The sequence below is a fragment of the Papio anubis genome, chromosome 1 (assembly GCF_008728515.1).
Source record: "Papio anubis isolate 15944 chromosome 1, Panubis1.0, whole genome shotgun sequence".
NCBI lineage: Eukaryota > Metazoa > Chordata > Mammalia > Primates > Cercopithecidae > Papio > Papio anubis.
In genome coordinates, this window is record NC_044976.1 from 186,586,237 (window position 1) to 186,608,695 (window position 22,459).

Sequence of the window (22,459 nt, forward strand, 5' to 3'; positions counted from 1 at the left end):
ACTCAGAAGGAATCGAGGTAGACCCTTCTCAGAGGCTGTTTGACTGCAGACACATCAGGATACGTACTTAAACCCAAAACCAAAACCACCACCAATGACTGCAACAGATTCACTGTCTAGACCCAAGGTCCAGGCAGTTTCCCTTTTATGCATTTCTCCATCATAAAAAGATAGTTTCCAACATATCAAACACACATTCACCAGGGTTATTTCTAGAAGGTGAAGGGGTCAGGTGTAAAAGAGGTGGCAAGAACGACAAGTCTATGGAAAACTGCTGACCTTGAGACCAGAGTGAACTGGTGGACGGGGACTTACTAAGTGTGGCCACAAGGTGGCAGTCACCTCCTGAAACCCTGTGTGAAACGTCAGTGGGGTTGAGAAAGGTCTCCAGTTTTTCAGGAAAGCAGAACCAGGACCCAGGAAAAGTGGCCAGCTGATTTGTATGGGGGATTGATTTGTAAAAGAACAACAACAGCATATGGCAGCAAGGAAATGCCAAGTAAACATCTACAAATGTTTGAATCCACCTGTCCCTCACCTACCGACTTACCCCTCTACTACTCATGAAGTGGTAAGACTCCTAACGCCCCACTTCCTTCCACCTGAGAACCAACCAGCACCCTGATATTTCAAAGCCAGACCTAAAGAACCATGGTTGCCAATGAGCTCGGTGCCAAACCAAACAATCCTAATCACATTTTTACTTTTCAAATCCAGTCCCAGAGCAGAGCTGTAGATTAAGGGACAAAAGGTCATTGTGGAATCTTTTCAAAGAGCTCTTGTAAAAGCATCAGTTGGGAAAGAGTTTGTGAGTTCCTCTTTGTCCTTTCCTCTGGAGAAAAGATGGAATGTGCAAGAACATTGGATACACCAAGCTATGGGTGTTGAAATAGACGAGCTGGTGACCTGGATTTGCAAATACTCTTGGGACATGAAAACATTTTTTCTTTTTCTTTTTCGTAACCTCCACCCAGAATTTCAGGAAAGGCGGGGCCACATACCCAGGATATATGGTTTTCTACTGCTTGCTTTCTATCACCAGAATGCTATTTAATCTAATTTCTTAGTTCTATGTCTTTTCTTCCAAGGAGGTAGGGCGTGGGGTTGGGGGACACTTTCCACCTTACTTGCATCTCACTGTCCACTCTTAAATTTTTATTAGGAAACCTCTGAAAGATTCAAAATTCAGTTCAGTTTCAATAATCCCAAAGAAGTTGGGATAATTTGTTTTCACTTGCTTCAAACTTGCCACAGCTGCAGGAGGAGTCTCAGGACCTCAGAGGAGTGGGGCAGATGTATGAAGTCTGGGAGTCTGCCTCCCACCCAGATGCCAGGAGCTGCATACTCAGCTCTGCCTCACTTCGCTGATGGTCTGCTTTCACCCAGGTTACCATGACAGAGAGGGTCTATCCTCTAAAGAAAGCTGAGTTACAGGCTGGCCTCTGGGTTTGTGCCTGTAGCCTCTCTCTGGTTGTATCACAGAGTCCTTTGATCACAGTCCTGAAGATGTTTAGCTGAATGCCTCCTCAAACCTTTGCTTCTTCCATAACCCAATCCTACACATATGTGATAAAGCTTTCTTCAACAATACTGGAGCATTTGGACACTACCAGTCCAGATGAGAACTCACAGATGAAATGAAAACTTTCAAAAACAAGCAGGGAAAGTAACTCCTATATGCTTTAAGATGATGTATTGGTGTAGACTCAAGTCCAGTTTGAAAAAATGTCTCTGGTTCTTTCTAATTGTATCCACTCTGGATTTGTTTATGCCAGTTCTACATTCGTCAAGCTTTGAGAAACAGGTGGGAAGAAGAAAAATATAAAATTAAGAAGAAGCTGATGGATCACTGGAGATTCAAAACAAGCCTTCTACAGATGGCACTACACTAAAATGCAGAGACCAGGCAGGCGCAGCCATGGGAGAGGAAGCAGCATTGACTTCTCACATTCTGGCTTCCAACCTCCCACCAGAGCTTCTGCCACTCACTCACTTAACTTGAGGAGAAACTAAGGCACCGAGGCCTGTCACTGCACAGAAAACCAGAAGCAGAAGGGCTTTTTTTTGCTGGCTCAACCAGTTCTGCCTGGATCTCACTTTTGCATCACCAGTAGTCACAAGCCTGATTTGTCATCTCCAGCATTCTGTTTAATTTTTTAAGGTCAACCTTTGCCTGAAACATGACTTCATTGCACCTGCAGCACTTCATTGTCCAAATGTCCTTGGCAAACCTCACGGTCTTTGGACAGTGTTGCATTTTCTCCAAACGGGAAATCCTCCCTGCTTCCTCAAGCTTAATAAGGATCTTGCAGTGCATCCAAATAACACAGCTCTTGTTCCTCAGACACACTTGGCCCCCTCTGATAACTTCATAAAACAGCTCCTTATTGTCTGGGCCATGAAGCCGGGCTAATGCTAACGTTCCAGTTCAGAAACATTGTACTCTATTATTCTCATGAGGCCAGCTCTCCTGGGTACTGGCACTCACTCATTGGCACCATGGATTCAGGTCAGGTGGTGCAAACGTCTTCCCTGAGAAGCAAGCCATACACCCAAGAGGTCTAGAACATCTAGGTCACAAGAAAGGGTTTCAGTCCAGATGCATTGTCAGTAAGTGAACGCATGGACAAGAATGCATGGACTATTATTTTCGTCCCATCACTGGTTTAGCAGCCCCCAGGGAGCCCCTGTGTTGCTCTTTAATATCCTGACATTGAGCACTAATATGCTCAACACTGCCTCCAACAGGCAAATGTTGGAAACACACTTTCAGAGCTGGATAGGACTCAAGATCATCTAATCTGATCCTCTCATTTTATTTCCTCTCAAGGAAACCAAGGGCAAGAAAGTTTAGGCAATTTGCTCACATTCACACAGGCAATTAGTAACAGAGCTAAGTTCAGGTCTGCTATAGGCTTTTTAATTTGATTCTCCCCAAATGAAGACTAAGATAAATAGCATTTATTGCATACCTACTATTTACCAGATACTGTGCAAAGGGCTTTACATATATTACTTTACTAAATCCTCACCATAAACTTTAAGTCAGTTTTAACCATTTTATAGAAGAGGGAATGGAGGGCCAGGAAAGTTAAGTAACATGCTCAAAGTCACACAGCTACTAAATAGAGCCATAATCTGAACCTTTGTCTAATTTTGAAGCCCTTGATTTTTCCACTTCATGAGGCTGCTCCCCTTATATTTATTTAGCCAAGTGACCACCATCTTGGATTTTACTAATATTCTTACAAAGGGTCTTTGATGCCACTTCCTCTGACTTTTAAGAAAAGGAAATCCTTGCATTATTTTTGCCATATACTCCAGGGTACCCTCAGTCTCATCATCATGGGGAATAAGAAACATCCTGACATCTCTTTCCTTTTCTTTCTTTTTAAATTTGATAGATGAGGGAGAGGGTCCCCAACGGAATGAGAGAGGGAAGATAAGAACCAGAATATAAACCCAATACCCCCACCCCACTCCTTTGGGAACATCCCAACATTAGAAGAGTGGATATTCCAAAGTCATTTTTTTCAGGCTGGAGCAGGCAGTGTAGCCAGGATTGAGGAAGGAGAAGCCACAGAATAAACATGGTACATGTTCCCAGAGCATCAATTTCACTCCAGAATTTGGGAAGAAAGGGTTATATTATTAGTGTATTCAAACCAGTATGGATAGTACAAATGCAGGCATCCTATAAATTTGTAGGTTAAAACCAGCAGGTTGAAGACTGATTTAGGCCACTCCTTCCAGACTTCCAGGGACACAAACACCTTCACAGTTCCCTGCAGGAGTACGACAGTGGAAATATTTGGGGAATGAAGCTAGAAGGCAGGAGATACATTCATTTTACTTATCCCCCTGGTTTCTTTTCCCCACTCCTTACCTGCCCCACATCCCCAGTGGGTGGGAAGGCATCAGAGGACAGTTGGCTACAATCTCATCTTTCTTTGCTACTTTGGGGAATTTAGAAGGAAATCAGTACCTGGCAACCTGGTATTTTTAGCTGCCAGGCCAAAACTCCAGACATAAACCCCTTCCCTTTAACTGAATGATGTTTATATATAAAGGAATAGATCTCCCCAAGAAACAACCCCAGAACACTGGTTCCCTACCAGTGTGGGGGCTGCTTGGGCAGCAGTGACAACGGTGCATTAGATGCAACGGACACTATGATTCCTGCAAAAATGTCAGCCAACTAAGTGCTCCTTTACCAGCTGCGGCAGCCCAGACTCACACCATGGTCCCACAGATTCAAGGTTTAGAATCTATGTGAATCTATTCTGGTTAACACACAGGCTCCTCCTTCCAATCATTCACACACACACACATGCATGCAAACATACACAGGTGCACATGCACAAACACACACATCTAATTATTCCAACCTTGAATAGTCCCCAGGCCCATGGGGATGCCCAGGTACCCTAAGCAAGTCACTGTGACACTGAGGGGGTCATTACCTGGGGCTCCGAGCAGCTGAAACCCATGCTGGTGGTCTCTAGACTGTTGTTCTGAGAAATCATAAACACCAAATCCTCCAATCCCTCTGAATTTGAGTTTGTCATTTTAACCTTTAACGGCCTTTTCAGGTAAAAATAACAAAGACCAGTTTACTGACTTTGTAGCTACAATGAGCTTGAAAAAGTGCTTACTTAAAAGAAAGACTGGAGGGAAGAAAAAAAAGAAGAAAATGGAGTACATACTCCTCAGACAATGCACACTTTAATGAGCTAAAATAAAAATAAAAACACGGAGAAAGGGAGAGGAGAAAACCAGCTTCCCTGATCCTTTCATGGCACTGTAGCTCAAAGACTGGAATCTCTGCTTGTTAACCATTGTTAACTAGTATTTTTAGTCCTGGTTGCTTTTAGCCTCTGTATAGTTCCTTTTTTAAACACATTTTCTATACGTTAATAAAAGATCCTGAAAGAATGACGTGTGTCTTCTGAGTCCTAGGGGCATTGGGGGACATGCCTGTTTTAAGGATGGGCCTGCCTTCTTTTCTCTGGGCTTCCTTTCCTTAATGTTTCTGGCCCACTTCTGCCAACATGTCTTCTCCACATTACCCTTTGGGTGGACTGTTCTCCCCCATGGCCCTGCTCCCCCATCTACACCCCTTGTCTGCCCTGTTTCTGTTCTCTCATTATATCCTGAATGTCTCGACCCCTTCCTCATTCTTCCCTCCTTCTTCTCTCCTCTCTTCTACTCTCCTGCTTCTCTCCTCTCTTTGCGTCTTTCTCTCCTCTCTTTGCATCTTTCTCTCTCTCTTTGCATCTTTCTCTCTCTCTTCCTTTCTTTCTTCCCTACCTTCCACCCACTTTGGGAAATCATAAACACAAAATCCTCCAAACCCTCTGAATGTTAGTTTGTCATTTTAACCTTTAACAGCCTTTTCAGGTAAAAATACCAATTTCATCTCACCCTTTGCTTTTACCATCAGAAAAGGTCACCAATGGGTGGTGGTGTCTGCTGCCCTAGTATTACCAGATGGGCCTTTTGTATAGTTTTGAGTCCTTGATCAGCCACAGGGACGGTGACTCACTGCCCACCTCCTTCCAGCCTCCTCTCCTGGCTCCCTCAACCCTGAAGTGCCCAGGGGTGGTCTGATCCCCAAGGCTCTAGTGCCATCTATGGGTACTGCTGGAGAACATTTGACAGGTCTGGCATGCTGAGCCAGCCTGCCCTCCACTCAGTCAGCTCCTCCGCTGCCAGGTCCTGTTGCTCTGCCTGGGAGCAGCTCCAGCTAATGCACCATTAGCCACTGCCTCTCAGCCTTGGTCACTTGGAAAAACCTTTTCCCTTTCTGTCCCTGGACCCAGTGCATAATGTAAGATCAACTCTCACCTCTGGGTTACATTAAGTAAGACCCCAGTCAGGGAACAGCCCGAAAAAGAGAGTGGTGAGGGGAACTTCTTCCAGTCAGTTCCAGGAGCACAGGCAGTCAGGAAGTGCACAGATAACTGAGTAACGGCGTCGGGTAAGCACCGCAAACCTAGACTTGCTCTCCCATGCTGGAGTGGGCAGGCGGATTTTAGGAGCCTGTCCAGGGGAGGTCATATGACAACAGAAACTATCCAAGGGAGAAAAAAAAGAGGTGGAAGCCACATGAACCAGGGTCGGAGGCATGAAACAGCATAGCCTGCTGGAACGTGGCCAGGAGTGGTTTAGTACTCATGTTTGCTGGGAGTTCAATAACAGAGCCAGGAACAGACCGGGCATCGTGAAGACCCCAGACCACAAAGGCGAGACCTTTCTCCACCTTGCATGTTAAAAGGGAGAAATCATGGGTACTTTAAAGAAGGAACAGAATCCCAACCCTGGAAATAAATTTTTTAAAAGGCTCATTCTTCCTAGTCTTTTTTAGACACCAGCAGGCTTCTTCACACCCCTGGGGCCATGTGTCAAACAGGGACAAAACTCCAGCCACACGGCCACCTATCATAGAAGGCCCCTCACAAACACAGCAGGCAAGGCACCTTTTTTAGCCCTTGCCCTGTGCCACGTTTCCTCTTTTAATCCTCATTTCCTAAAAAAAAAAAAAACAAAACAAAAAAAACACAATTTCTGGAATGTCAGACCATGGTGGCCCTTTAAAAACAGTCACATTTCCTGGTCCTGTTTTAAATAAGCCACTCTGGAAACCTATAGCTCAGGATTATGGGACTAGAGGAGTGACTGCTGTAATATTGAGATAAAAACCTGTCACTTGAATCTTGTCCTGTACTTTGTTGTCTGGAAAATGAAAATGGAAACTAATGTGATATAGTGAAACTTAAAGGAACTTTAGTAATTAGTATTTATTCCTGAGGTTGCTGAATTATGTTCTAACTTAAATGAGTATAATTCACCCATTGCTTAAGACCTCTGGGTACATTTACAACCATCTGAACACAGATTTAATTATTGTTGTGTTATGGGAATGAAGAACTGCCAGGGGGTAATATTAAAAGTGGATTATTAAGCAAGAGAAATGTTGGGAACATTAGTAATCAGTGCAATTACCCAGTAGCATCTTCTTGCCTGTAATACCCCCAGTGTCCCTGGGGACATGTGCTTTAGCAGTGGCCCCTTTGCCAGTCAGCAATAAGACATCACCACAAATTAGGGCCCTTTGGGCCTGTATCTTTCCACTCATGTGACATATACAATATTCCCATTGCCTGGGCTTTCAAAGAATTATAAAAAGGGTATGCGTTGGACTTGTAAAGCTACACATAAATGAGTCTCTTGTTCCTCTTCACTCATCTCATCACCTACATTCAAAAAGTACCTACTGTATACCAGATCCGATACTGATTCTGGATATACAAAAAGATGAAAGGCCTGCGCACCCCCTGCTCCTCCCGGAAGAGATTTGGTCTCTCTCTGTCTCTCTCTCTCTTTTTTCCCAGTTAAAAAAATTCTTTTTTTGAAACTTTAATACCAGTTTGTATTAGTAAGGATTCTCCAGAGAAACAGAACCAACAGGAGATTTACAGAATGTGTGTGTGTGTGTTTGTGTGTGTGTATGTGTGTGTGTGTCTGTGTGTGTGTGTTAGAGAGAGAGAGAGAGACAGAGACAGAGAGAGAGATTTATTTTGAGGAAATGGCTTATGTGATTATGGACACCAAGAAGTCCCACAATCTGAGTCTGCAAGCCACAGACTCAAGAAACCTGGTCGTGTAATTCAGTTCAATTCCAAAGGCCTGAGAATTAGAAAAGCCACTGTTGTAAATCCCACTCAAATCATTAAAGAAGAACAATGTTTCAGCTTAATAGGTGGAGAGAAAGAAAACAAAAGGCAAATTCCTCCATCTTCAGCCTTTTTGTTCTATTCAGGTCCTCAACGGATTGGATGATGCCCACTCACATTAGGGAGAGCAATCTACTTTACTCTGTACCCCAATTCAAATGCCAGCCTCATCCAAAAACACTTTTGCAGACACACCCAGAAATAATGTTTAACCGAGGCACCCTGTGGTGCAGTCAAGTTGACACATAAAACCAACCACCACACAGTTGCAAGGCAGTAAACAAACCAGATATGGTTCCTTTCCCAGGGACGTTCCTGCTGGTGGGGAAGTCATTCTCTAGAAAGAGGTTCAGCAATCCATGGTCAGTGGGCCAGACATTCTCTTTTTGACTCTTTCCTTTTCCACCAGTTTTTACCAAACTCCCTACTCTCTAATTCAGATATTTCACACATACGCAAGGCTCCTTGCTTCAAAGTTTTTAAAATAGATTAAAGTAAACTTTCCAAACTTATGTTTATGTGTTCATGAGAAAATGGAAAGAGATATACAGTGAAAAAACTCAGTTAATTAGGATGAGGGTTGTCATTTCAACATTGACAATATTTTTTTAAAACTCAAGACACATTTCAAACACTTCTAACACTTAAAAAAAAGTGGCAATTAAGGAGCCTCTTGAATCCAAAAAGTTGACAGGACCTTCTAAAAAAAACTGATTACTGTAGAATCTTCCCCAGGGGCAGGGACCAGGGGCCAGTGGAAGGTATGGATCAACCTTTAGATGCTGATACCCTCTAATGCTTTAAATAAAAATCATTATCATCAGAGATCACTGCTAGGCATTCATTCACAGCTGTGCTCTTCATGACAAACCATAAGCTCTTCAGAGGTTGCTGGCAAATACGTGTACATTGTAAGAAATGCAGTAGCAATTATGAAAATTCAGTATGCTAGCTGCACAGGAAATTTAAAGATCCAAGATAAACAATGAAAACTATGAGGAATGCATATATTATGCCTGCATGCAGGTAATACCTGGCTTGATTTGTGAGCCCACTCGCTATTTATGACATCCTCCCCCCCGTCCCCACTAAATAAAAACCACAAAATAATAACCAAAGTTTGTATTTACAACCAAAGCTACACCGAAACAATTGGCAACAATAACAACCTGGGTTGCAATTAAAGGTAACTCAGTTGACTTACTGACTTGGAAAAGCAAGAGATGATTAAAGAAGTCGATGTGGAATGGCCCGCACTCCTATCCTCCCCCAACCCCCATCCAGTACCATTTAAAGAATTTGAGACATATTCACATAAATCTGGTTTTTTCTTTCAATGAAATGACCTGAATGTTAACTCAGTTTGAAATGTCCACGCTACAAAGCAGTGTTTCAATACAGCAGTACTATTAACATTTTGGTCAGATAATTCTTTGTTGTAGGGACCTGCCCTGTGCTGTTACCCACTAAATTCCAGTAGGACCCCCGCCTCCCACCATGTTGTGACAACCAAAAATGTCTCCCGACATTGCCAAATGTCCTCTGGGGGGAAAAAATCACCCTCCGTTGAGAGCCACTGTTATAGGGAGATTTATCGCAGAAAGAAGAGATAACTTCAATCCAGGCTTCGTGGAAGCAACATTTCAAAAAGCTTCAGGCTGGTTCATTTCAGCCAAAAAGACAAAAGGATCGCCCAAATGGAACATTGTTATAGCTTTTCTATTGAATTTGTCTTTATATAGTTTATAAATGTTTGAAAAGTTTATATCTGTGTTTTATTTTCGTTTCATTTTGTTGGGATTGCTCTGGGTATTTTTGTGGTATGACATTAGATTCCAAGTGGAATTGATAAAATGACACTTACAGAAAATGAGAGTTTGTCTTACAATGGTTCGACTTGTCATGGCTCCCCAGGAATCAATTAGATTTCAAACCACGAGTCACTTGTAAATTAGACCTTTGGCTCTGTTGCTTCACCTGATGGACAATAATAAATGGTATTGATTGTTTAAGATCCCCAAATACTTCACAATCTCATATGTCCTAAAGGTTTCTTAAGAAGAAATACAGGGTAATTATGCACTAAAGATAGAAGGAAGAGAAGATTTTGTGCCAAAATTCTACCTAAGAATGATATTCAGGTCCAGGATTGTAGTCAACAAAGCAAGGAAGGCCAGTATCACCACCCAAGCTCCCCAGGAGAAAGTGAATATCTAAGTCGCATGCCTAAGGGAGCATTCCATGATGTTAGAGAAAGCAAAGGGCTAACCAGCTGTAGTCTCAGCTTGTGACAGAGGAAAATACCCTCAGCTAAGCCCCTTTACCAAATTCATCCTCCCAAATAAGAAATCCAGTACACAGAAAGGAAGAGACCAGGGGCAGGGGAGGGTGGGGGCAGATGTTCACTTCTAGCTTTTTTAGAGATGTTTCAATGCTGATTTTTCTTTCCAATTGTCCTGGCCATGCCTGCTGGGCTACTTGGTCCAGTTTTGTTTTAAACAAATGTAGTCACCACAGTAGATCTTTGTAATGGTATGTCAGTTGTGAAGGTCACCTGGGATTGGGTCAGCATGTGAATGTGACTGACATCAACGGTCCTCACCTCTACTTCTCTTGGCCAGACAGACAGATCAGTTCAGTCTCTCAAGAAACTCTGATAAGGTCCCTTCCTGCAAGAGTGAACCTTGCACAGAGCTCACAGCAAAGAAGGACAATTTGAGGTTCACGTCTTGGTGCGAAAGGAGGTATGCTGCTCTCCATCATGATCTTGTTTATCACAGGGTCTTCTTCCAGAAGGACAGCCAGTGAAGCATCCCCAAACAGGTCTCTCCTGTTAGTCTGGCTGCAACCCACTAGCTGATTTGCAGAACCATTTATTTCTCTTCCAAGACAAAAACACTCTGAGGAGAAAAGACCTCCAGCTTGGCAGAGTAAAGGGTTTATTTTCTTCGCAAAGGGCTGGAGAGGATTGAGAAGCGATTGGGAAGGCACCAATGAGAAGAGAATTCCCCTCATCTGTGACCTCTTTAAGGGAAGAGCCTGGGCTTTCCATTTCTATTTCCAGTATTTAGCCCAGAACTCTGTTTGGACTCAATATAGAATTGATGTAAACTGAATTGAATCAACCCTATCTTCTGTCTATGAAAGAAACTCAATTAACAGCTTTTAGTACTGTAAAATTTAGGACAGATCCATAAAATATTCAAGAAGAGCAAATGTTAAGACTATCTGAGGAGCAGAGGAAAGAACATTGCATCTGACGTCAAAAGACCTATATAGTTGTGTAAGTTTGTTCTCACACTGCTATGAGGAAATACCTGAGACTGGGTAATTTATAAAGGAAAGAGGTTTAATTGACTTAGTTCCACATTGCTAGGGAGGCCTCAGGAAACTTACAGTCATGACGGAAGGCAGAGGAGAAGCAGGCACCTTCTTCACAGGGCAGCAGGACAGAGTGAGTGCAAGCAGAGGAAATGCTAAACATAAAACCATCCGATCTTGTGAGAACTCACTATCACAAAAACAGCAAGAGGGAAACTGCCCCCATGATCCAATTACCTCCACCTGGTTCTGCCATTGACACGTGGGGATGATGAGGATTACAATTCAAGGTAAGATCTGGGTGGGGATACAGAGCCAAACCCTATCAGTAGTCAATCTCTTTCTGCCTGTTACTGGTGGTTTGCCCTAGGATAAGTACTTTTGTCACTCAGAAGCTTAGTGTCCTTCTCTGTAAAATGGGATTAAGAATAATGTCCTTCCTACTTCGCAGACCATTGTGAAGGGCAAACTATAAAATGGGCAGAAAAATGCTTTACAGCAGATGTTCTTACAACTGAGAATGTGTTAACTTGGTAGAAGTTAAATGGTGTTGAAAACCAGCCTTAAATCTCAAATATCTTCACAACAGTGTTATGGCCTGAAATTTCACTCACCTGGTTCTCCAAAACAACTTATTGCCTCAAAGAAACGGAAACGCTTTGGGCAAAATAAGATCATCAACCTGCTATCAAAGGTCAGCTGATAGACACCTGACAGCAGAAAGGGGACAAGGGTGGGGCTGGAGCCGAAGGGAACAGAGGACGCAGGAGTGGGACAAAACCTGCACATCTGACGCCACCCCCATGACCACTCTGCAGGGGAAGAATGGTGAAGAAGACTAGGTTGTGTGCAAAGCCAACCCAGTATGTTTCTGAGCCACAGGCTCTCTAAGGACAGTTGAGTTCCAGTCCATTCCTCCACCACCTGTGCTGCCCCAGGCCCTCAGCAGCCATCACAGAGAGGTAGTTAATGGCAATCCTTCAGATATGTGGGTTGAGGGCACCTGACTAAGAGCCCTTGTATTTTTCAAAACTCTTCCCAGGAGACCACACCGCTGGTTGAGAGGCCTGCTGGGTTCTCGAGGTAGCTCTCAAAGGGCGTGCTTTAATAGTATAGATGATAACTTCTAGGAGGGGGCTTTTGAGTGACTCCTAAGGATTGTGGATTTTTGTTGTGTTGAGTGGGCTGCCTGGGACCCAAGGGACAGAGAGGCAGAGCACTGCCATCAGCACCTTCCTCATATCCCCCTTGTAACTACAGTCTTAGCCCCAGTTCTACATAGGTATGAAACAAATGTTTAAAGAGTTTTCATTTGAAAAGGCAGACATTATTCTAAATACCCATATTTCTCCACCCAGCTTTGCCCCCAAACTTTGCACAATAGCCCCACATAGGAAGGAATGTCTGCTTCTGCCCCTCAAAACAAATCCAAATCTTCCCACTGACAGAAGTGTGGGCTATCAGAGAAGGTCCCCCACTCCACCCCACTGACTATGAGCTAGGAACTGGGCACTCTCTGGCCCCAGCCTCACCCCAGCGGCCTGGGAATGGGGAAACAGCTTGTCGCATCCCAGCGCTGATGCTGCCTGGCAATATAAAAGAGCATAAGGCTCATAGCCACCTTGAGAATCATTCACCTCTCCCAGCTCCTGACCTATAAAAAGAAAAGGAACAGAAACTATCACATTCACACCCGTTCCTGCTTGCACCCAGGTGGTACAGACAAGTTTGCAGTTCGTTGAGTTTGTTGCTTTCACTCTGGCGGTGTTGTGTGGGCTGTGACAGATGTGCTGGGGCACAGGGCCTCTCTGCTGCAGTTTCTCCATCAAGGTATGATATTTACACACTGAAAGCAAGACAGCACCTCCTCACACATAGTAAGGCACATACTGCCGAAGAGAGCCCTGGCAGGGTCTAACAGATGACCATGTCCTTCAATGCATCTCCACTGAGCCACTTAAGTACTCCTGACCTAGGGCCTTTGTTTGCTGCATCATTCACTTGTTCATTCATGCATGCATGCATTCATTCATTCAATTAAGATTCCAGAACACACTCTGCTTCTTACAGGTAGCATGCCCTGGGGTAAGTCCTTTTGTCATTTTGAAGCTCAGTGTCCTTATCTGTAAAATGGCATAAAGAATAATTACCTTTCCAAGTGAAGGTGGGGAGCAGGCCATGATGAAAAACCAGAGTGACTGGAGCACAGATGGGTGGGGATGGTTAACACAGGTGCAGCTGGGAAGGAGAGCAGGACCTAATCAGACAGGGCCATGCATGAATCTTCATCGATTATAAGAGTGGTAGGGCTGGGCACGATGGCTCACGCCTATAATCCAAGCACTTTGGGAGGCCGAAGCTGCGGATCACGAGGTCAGGAGATCGAGACCATCCTGGCCAACATGGTAAAACCCTGTCTCTACTAAAATACAAAAAATTAGCCAGCCATTGTGGCACACACTTGTAATCCCAGCTACTCAGGAGGCTGAGGCAGGGGAATCACTTGAACCCGGGAGGAGAAGGTTACAGTGAGCTGAGATTGCGCCACTGCATTCCAGCCTGATGACAGAGTGAGACTCCGTCTCAAACAAACAAACAAACAAAAAAAGAGTGGTGGGAAGCCATGGGAAGTGCCCAGGCAGGAGAGTGAGATGATCATGTCTGCATTTAAAAGAGTTGGCTGTGGCTATTGTGTAAATGGTGAAGAGGTGCACAAGATTTGGGGGGAAATCAGGAATGGTTCAGATGAGAAATTAGGGTAAGTTGGACTCAGGTTGTTTCAGTAGAGCTGGGAAAATATATATCCTCAAGGGATATTTAGGAATTAAATGAACAGAACCAAACACGTGGATGAGGAAGTTACAGTGATGGTGTGTAGAACTCTGGACAGCCTGACTGGGTGGGTGGTGGCCGCCCAACTAAGGAAGAAACACTGGGTGAGAGCCAAAAACAAGAACTCCATTTGGAGCATCAGCTACAGATGCCTTCAGATATCCAAGCAAAAGAGACTGGCAGCTGCATGTGTAGGACTAAAAATCAAAGGAGTGGCCCAAGCTAGAGATATCTGAGGATCACATACGCGGCTAGCTTCATGGGCTCGTGACCTGCACAGTCACAGATGGCCTTATGCTAGAAAGGTCCCATATGTGATTTAACACTTTGTTGTCACCACTTGAAGTTTTTGAACAAGAAACTCCCACATTTTTATTTTGCACTGGGTCCCCACAAATTATGTAGGTGGTCCTTAATATTTCATGATATCAATAAAATACTGACCACAATTGAAGCTACAGACATGAATTCATTTGTTCATTCAGCAAATACACTCCAGGCATTCTTCTACGCACTGGTGAAATAGCAGAGGACAAAAGAGACAAAAATATCTGTCCTCACAGACTCTATACAATAGTGGATGAACAAAACAAACAAATGAAATAAATTAGTACAGCACATACTATGTGAGATGGTGATAAACCTCAGAAGGTAAATAAATAAACACAGAGAGCGGATTAGTCTGCTATGGGTGCCATAAAAAATATGGTAAACAACAGTGGCTTAAACAACGAAATGTATTCTCTCACTGTTCTGGAGGTTGAAAGCCCAAGATCAAGGTACCAGCAAGTTCTGTTTCTGGTGAGTGCTCTCTTCTTGGCTTGCAGACAACTGCCTTCTTGCTGTGTGCTCACGTGGCCTTTCTGTGTGCAGGTGGACAGAACAAGTACTCTGGTGTCTCTTCTTATAAGGACATGAATCCTACTGGATCAGGGCTCCAACCTTAGGACTTCGTTTAACCTTAATGATCTCCTTAAAGATCTTGTCTCCAAGTACAGTCACATTGGGAGTAAGGATTTCAACATGTGAATTTTAGAGGACACAGTTCAGTTGGTTTCAGAGGGTGGGGTGTGTTGGGGGCAAACGAGTATAGCAGGGACTGTTAGCTCTCCCCCAGGTCACCTGCAGATTTTGTGGGTAGTTCTCATTCATGCCAATGGCATTTCACCTCAAGCTTCAATGTTTTTCTATGGAAATGTTATGGAATGACCGTCCCCAGGAGTGATTCTCAAATAATTCGAGAAAGCAGGTGATGGATATACCCTAGCCTCCTTGCTCCTGAGCAGGACAGTTCTGAGATGTGCTCTATCTAGTTTCTCAGAGCGTCTCCCACAGTTGTGACACCACTGATTGACTTTCACTTCTTCCCTTTTCCACTTCCCTATGACCTCACTATGCTTCAGTAAATATTTATTTATATATATATATATGTGTGTGTGTGTGTGTGTATATATGTATATATATGTGTGTGTATATATATATACATACACACACACACACACATATACCACTGGAGAAGATTTCAATGAGGTGATATTTGAATAATGTCCCAAGAAGGCAGGGAGCAAGTCATGGGGACATCTGGAGCTCAAGTGTTCCAGACAGAAAGAACAGCAAATGCAAAAACCTCAGAGTTCCAGGCACACCAATGAAGCTGGCACAGAGAGACTGGAATGGAGCAGCAGGAAATGGGATTAGCTGGGTAAAATGTGAGGCTACCTTGCAGAGTAGTGCTGACTAATAGAATGTGAGCCACAGATAGAATTCTAAACTTTCTAGTAGCCACACTTAAAAAAGAAACAGGTGAAGTAGATTTTAATAATATACTTTGTCAATATATCCAAAATACTATTTTTTCAACATGTAATCCATATAAAAGAATTCATCAAAAAGATTTTTTACATGCACCTGTAGTCCCAGCTACCTGGGAGGCTAAGGTGGGAGGATCACTTGAGCCTGGGAGTTTGAGGCCAGCCTGGGCAACATGACAAGATCTCTACTCATCTCAAAAAGTGGGCAGGGGGCGGGGGGGTATTTTAGATTCTTTTTTTCATCACTATATCTTCAAATTCTGGTGTATAATTTATGATTGCAGTCCATGTCAATTTGGATGCTACATTTTCATTAAACATATTTAACCCATATTACAGGCTAAATTGCATTTCCTCAAAATTCATATGTTGAAATTCTAACTCCAAGGACCTCAGAATGTGATTATATTTGGAGAGAAGGCCCTTAAAGAGGTCAGTATGGTAAAATGAGGCCATATAGGTTAGCCCTAATCCAAATGACTGGTGTCCTTATAAGAAGAATCCAAATGACTGATGTCCTTATAAGAAGAGAGATCAGGGCACAGACACACACAGAAGGAAGACAGTGTAAGACAGCAGAAGATAGCCATCTGCAAGCCAAAGAAAGAGACCTCAGAAGAAATCAACCCAGTGACACTTTCATCTCAGATTTTCACCCTCTAGAATCATGAGAAAATGGATTTCTGTTTAAGCTGGCTAGTCTGTGGTACTTTGTATGGCAGCCCTAGTAAACAATTGCAACCTGTATTTAGCTTTCTAAATCTAAAACTACGTAAAATTCACACTTGGAAAAGTAGATTCACACACACACATGAGTTCTTCCAAATACACCTTCAAAATTCCTTATTTGCTAAGGTTCCATTTCAAGGGCTCAATAACCACATGTGACTAATGGTTACTATGTTGGACTGTATAGCACTAGAGCCTATGGACCATAATAGCAACTTTGGTTTTTACTGTCAGTGAAGTGGAATGACATTAGAGATTTTTGCATAGAAGAATTACATCATCCCTGTAGCTGCTGTGTTAAGAATAGAGTAGGAGGCAAGTATGGAAGCAGAGTGTCCAGTGAGGAGGCTAGTACCATAATTGAGGAAGAAATTATGGTTGTTTAAACCAGGGGATGCAGCAATGGAGTTCGTGAAAGTGATCTGTTTCTGGATATATTTCTAAGTATAGCTGGCAGGATTTCCTGATGGATTGGATGTGGAATGGTAAAAGTTAAGAATGACTACAATTTCTCCCAAGCCCTGACTTTTGAAATAAGAATCTTTTAAAATTGACGTATAATTTATATACCATAAAACAGATCTTTTAAAGCTATACAATTTAGTGGTTTTAGTATACTCACGAGGTTGTACAACAATCACTAAGACCTAATACCAAAACATTTTACCACTCCAAAAATAAACCTCTTACCCATTAGCAGTCATTCCCAGTATTCCCTCCTCCAGCTCCTGAAAATCACAAATCTACTTTATAGCTCTATGGATTTTCCCATTCTGGACATTTCATATAAATGGAATCATACATTATGCGGTTAGTTGTGTCTGGTGCTTTTCACTTCGTGTAGTGTTTCCAATGTTCATCCATATTGCAGCATGTACTTCATTCCTTTTTTATGGCTGGTTAGTATTCCATTACACAGATATTCCACATTTTCTCTAGCCACTCAACAATTGATGGTCATATGAGTTGTTTCCACTTTTTGGCTATTATGAATAATGTTCCCATGAACATTCATGTACAACGTTTTTATGTAGAGATAAGTTTTTCTTTCTCTTGGAAACATACCAAGGAGTGGAACTGGTGGGTCACAGAGCAGCTAACAATGCTTCCAAAGTACTTGCACTATTTTGCACCACCAGCAATGAACGAAGGTTTCAATTTCTATACATACTCACCAACTTTTCTTATTGCCCTGCGTTTTTTATAATTGCCATAGTAGTGGGTGCAAAGTGGTATCTCATTGTAGAATGATGTCGAGTGTCTTTTCATGTGTTTACTGAGCACTTGTATATCTTCCTTGGAGAAATACATATTAAATTATTTGCCCATTATTAATTGGGTTATTTGGCTTTTTGTTGCTGCACTGTAAGTTCTTATATTCTCTCCATATTCTCATTCATACCTTTATCAAATACACCATTTGCAAACGTTTTCTTTCATTCTGTGAGTTGCTTTTTTGCTTTCTTGATAGTTTGGTTTGAAGCACAAAAGTTTTTAATTTTGATGAAGTTCAATTTATTTTATGTTAGTTGCTTGTACTTTTGGTATAGATTTTGTCAAATGCTTTTTCTGCAACTACTGAGATAATCATGGGATTTTTCTCCAACTATTGAGATGATCATGTGATTTTGTCCTTTATTACTTTGATGAATTTTCATGTGTTGAAACAACCCTGCCTTCATGGGATAAATCCCAGTTGATCATAGTGTATAACCCCTCTGTATATGTTGCTAGATTCACTTTGCTAGTATTTTCTTGAGAATTTTTGTATCTATTATCTATTCATAAGGGACATTGGCCTGTGGATTTTTTGTGTGTGTCTGTGATGTCTTTGTTATGTTTTGGTATTGGAGTGATACTAGTGTCACAGAAAAAATTGGAAAGTGTTTTCTCATATTTTTGTTTTGGAACAGTTTGTGAAAAACTGATATTAATTATTCTTTAAACATTTGGTAGAATTCATGAGTAACTTATATGGGCCTGGCATTTTCTTTGTAGGAAGGTTTTTATTACTAATTCAATCTCTTGACTTGTTATATATCTATTGAGATGTTTTATTTCTTCTTTAGCAAGTTTCAGTAGTTTGTGTGTTTCCAGGAACTTTTCCATTTCATTTAGGCTATTGAATTTGTTGGCATACATTTTTCAAAATATTGTCCTAGACCCTTTTTTACTCTTGTAAGACCAGTAGCAATGTTTTCTCTTTAATTCCACATTTCAGTAATTTGAGTCTTCTCTACTTTTTCTCAGTCTAGCTTAAACTTTGTCAATATTGTTGATATTTTCAAAGAAGAAACTTTTAGTCTCATTGATTTTCTAAATTTCTTTATTCCATATTTCATTTATTTCTGCTCTACCCTTTATTATTTTCTTCCTACTCCTGGTCTGGAGTTTTATTTGCTTTCCTTTTTCTAGATTCTCCAGGTGAAGCTTAAGTTATTGATTTTAGATCTTATTATTATTTAGTATAGGCATTCACCACTGAAAATTCCCTCTAAACACTGTATTAGCTGCATCTTACAAGTTCTGGTATGTTGTGTTTTCATTTCCATCCAATTCAAAGTATTTTCTAATTCCCTTTGTGATTAGGTCTTTAAACTATTGACTATTTAAGAATATGTTGTTTAATTCTCACGAATTTGTGAGTTTCCCAAATTTCTTTCTGTTTATTGATTTCAATTGTAGACAAAGAATACATTTTATAAGATTTAAAACCTTTTAAATCTATTAAGACTTGTTCTGTGACCTGGAGAATATTCCATGTACCCTTGAGATACTGACTTTTCTGCTGATTTTGTATGGAATGCTCTATAGGTATCTGTTAGACCTAGTTGTTTCACAATGTTTTCAAGTATTCTGTTTCTTTCTTGATCTTCTTTCTGGTTGTTCTATGCATTATTGAAAATGGGGTATGGAATTCTACAATTATTGTTAAGTTGTTTCTTTCTCCTTTCAATTGTATTATTTTGTGATTCTGGGCTCTGTTGTTAGGTGCACATATATTTATAATTGTTCTATTTTCTTGATGGATTAACCCTTTTGTCATTATAAAATATCTTTGTCACCAGTAGCAATTTTTGCCATAAAGTCTATTTTGTCTGATATTAATGTAGACTCTTCAGCTTTCTTTTGAGAGATTAGTTTGCATGGTACAGCTTTTCTCATTCTTTTACTTTTAGCCTATTTTTGTCTGTGAATCAAAAACATGTCTCTTACAGACAGCTTGTTATATCATTTTTAAAAATATATCCCACCAATTTTTTCCTTTGAATTAGGGTGTTTAATCTTTTATATTTATAAAACTACAGATAAGGTAGGACTTGCCTATGCCATTTTATTCTTTTCTACATGTCTTATATCTTTTTGTTCTTCTGTTTCTTTCTTTTTTTCTTTCTGTTTTTTTTTTTTTTTTTTTTTTTTGGAGATGGAGTTTCACTCTTGTTGCCCAGGCTGATCTCGGCTCACCACAACCTCCACCTCCCAGGTTCAAGCTCAGCCTCCTGAGTAGCTGGGATTACAGGAACCCACCACCACTCTGGGATAATTTTGTATTTTTAGTAGAGATGAGGTTTCTCCATGTTGGTCAGGCTGATCTTGAACTCCTGACCTCAGGTGATCCGCCTGCCTAGGCCTCCCAAAGTGCTAGGATTACAGGCAGGAGCCACCGCACCCTGCCACTTATTTCTTTTACTACATTTTTTTTTTTAGCTATTTTCTTTATAGTTTCCCTGGGGAAAGGAGCCTGAAAATGAGAAGGTACTGGGAGAAGAGGAAAACTCGGGACAGTGTGCTATCCTAAAACCCAAGTAAAGAAAACATTCAAAAAAGAGGGAGTGATCAATTGTGTTGAATACTGCTGAGAGAAGACGTAAGGTAAGAAGTTTATTCGTGACCTTGACAGAGGACTGATAGTAGTGGTGTGAAAACCTGACTAGAGTGAGTGAAACCCCTAGAGAAATATGGGGAGCAGCAGGACAGGGGTCTATGTTCAAGAGAAACCAAAAAGAAGTCAGATTGAAAAAGGAAAAGGCATTTCAGATTCTCTGCCTCTTCTTTCTCTAAGAAATCAAATCAAAGTGGAAAAAAATGTGTATATATAAAGGTGGAAATGGATTCTGAGGATATTCTCAATAGTCTGAGTTCTCTCTTCTTTGTCTGAGAAGCAGCCATATGGACCTCTGCAAATATTTGGGCATTTTATTTCAGGATGTATAATAGTTTGCGGAAACTATTTGGAAGGCCTTATAAGTATACAGTTGGCTTGGTCACAATGTTCAGCTAGGGAACTGGAAGCCAGAAAATCACAGACTACCTAATAATTCAGGGACACTATAATACTTTGATGTTGTCCACCTACATAACAAACAGAGACTCTCTTAAAAGAAAAACAGTATTTTGGGGAGAATACCACTTTACAATTGGAATACACATGCTATAGTAAACTCTGTGCATTGTTGGGAAGGTAAAGGAAGACAAAGATCTTTAAAGGAAAAGTGAGGAGGATTACATAATTCTTTTTGAGATTATTATCCTTGACTACAAGGATCAGTAATAAGGGTGGTGACAGTTCAAGGTTAAACAGGTAGTTGCTGGGCAGTGTTCCTACAGAAGTATTTTTCTGTGTGTGCGTTTAAGATGGCAATGGCCTTTGTGCCATGTTGTGATTTTGGCAGTCTTTTGTGACAGTTTTTGTTTCAGCCTTTTATGCATGAGAACCTACCCATCATGGCCTTCCTTGGCTTTGTCAGGATTTTGTTTATTTGTTTGTTTGTTTAACACAAGGGACTTTATTTTGATTCTGAAAGCTTTCACATTTCCCCTTTTTGATCAAGATCTTTCTCCAAAAGCACCAGTGATCAATCATCCTGTAGTTAGGTTTTCACTGTCCCTGGATGCTGGGATGGACCTATCCCAGATTGTTGGCCTGGTCCCTCATGGGAAGGAGTGAATGGCACCTAGGAGCTGTGTCAAAATCCTTTTGACCACATTTGAGCAACAAGGGAGATTTGAAGGGTGTAGCACTCAGGCTACATCTACCCCAAGTTCATTATTAAGTTCAATTTTGTCTGGTCCATAGTCTTTTGCCAACATCTCAAAATGCTGGGCCTGCATTATTTTCTCAGGAGTTATATGTCTGTTAATTTTAACAAGCAACAGATACAAAGTTTTAAAAATAAAAATACAAAGTAAAATTAATTGTAATATGCCAATCCCAGTTTGCATAACAGTTTTGAGCCATGAACCTAGGCTTAAAAAGGCAACCAATTAAATAAATCATATAACCATTATCCTGCCAAATGAAAAAGGTAAAAATTAAGAGGGGTAACAGTCTCATTATGATAGGGAATCTTGTTCTAATATCTTGGGAAAAGCTGTCTACAGCATAAAAACATCAACTTCTTTTACTGGTTTACAGTTCGAATATCTTTGTTTATGGCATCAGACAGTTTGATGAACTTTGTACAACCTGTACATCAACCCTGAGACTTGTTCCTTAAAATGTATCTATTAATAACTTCAGTGTATAGGACTTCCAGAACAGAGCATTTCTTATTTTTGTTTTTGTGGCATGCAATATAATAACCAGAACTATTACAGATGACATATTACACTTTTAAGAATTTTATAGGGAAGGGCGCGGTGGCTTACACCTGTAATCTCAGTGCTTTGGGAGGCCAAGGCAGGTGGATCACCTGAGGTCAGGAGTTTGAGACCAGCCTGGCCAACATGGTGAAATCCCATCTCTACTAAAAATACAAAAATTAGCCCGGCATAGTGGCAGGCATCTGTAATCCCAGCTACTCGGGAGGCTGAGGCAGGAGAATCTCTTGAACCCAGGAGGCAGAGGTTGCAGTGAGCCGAGATCACACCATTGCATTTCAGCCTGGGGGACAAAAACGAGACTTCGTCTCAAAAAAAAAAAAAAAGAATTTCATATACAGTTTTGAAACATTTTTATTAGTGACATACCCATAAATGTAACTGGAAAAAGATCTAGTATCACTTCTCATTTGACAATGTTTCCCATAT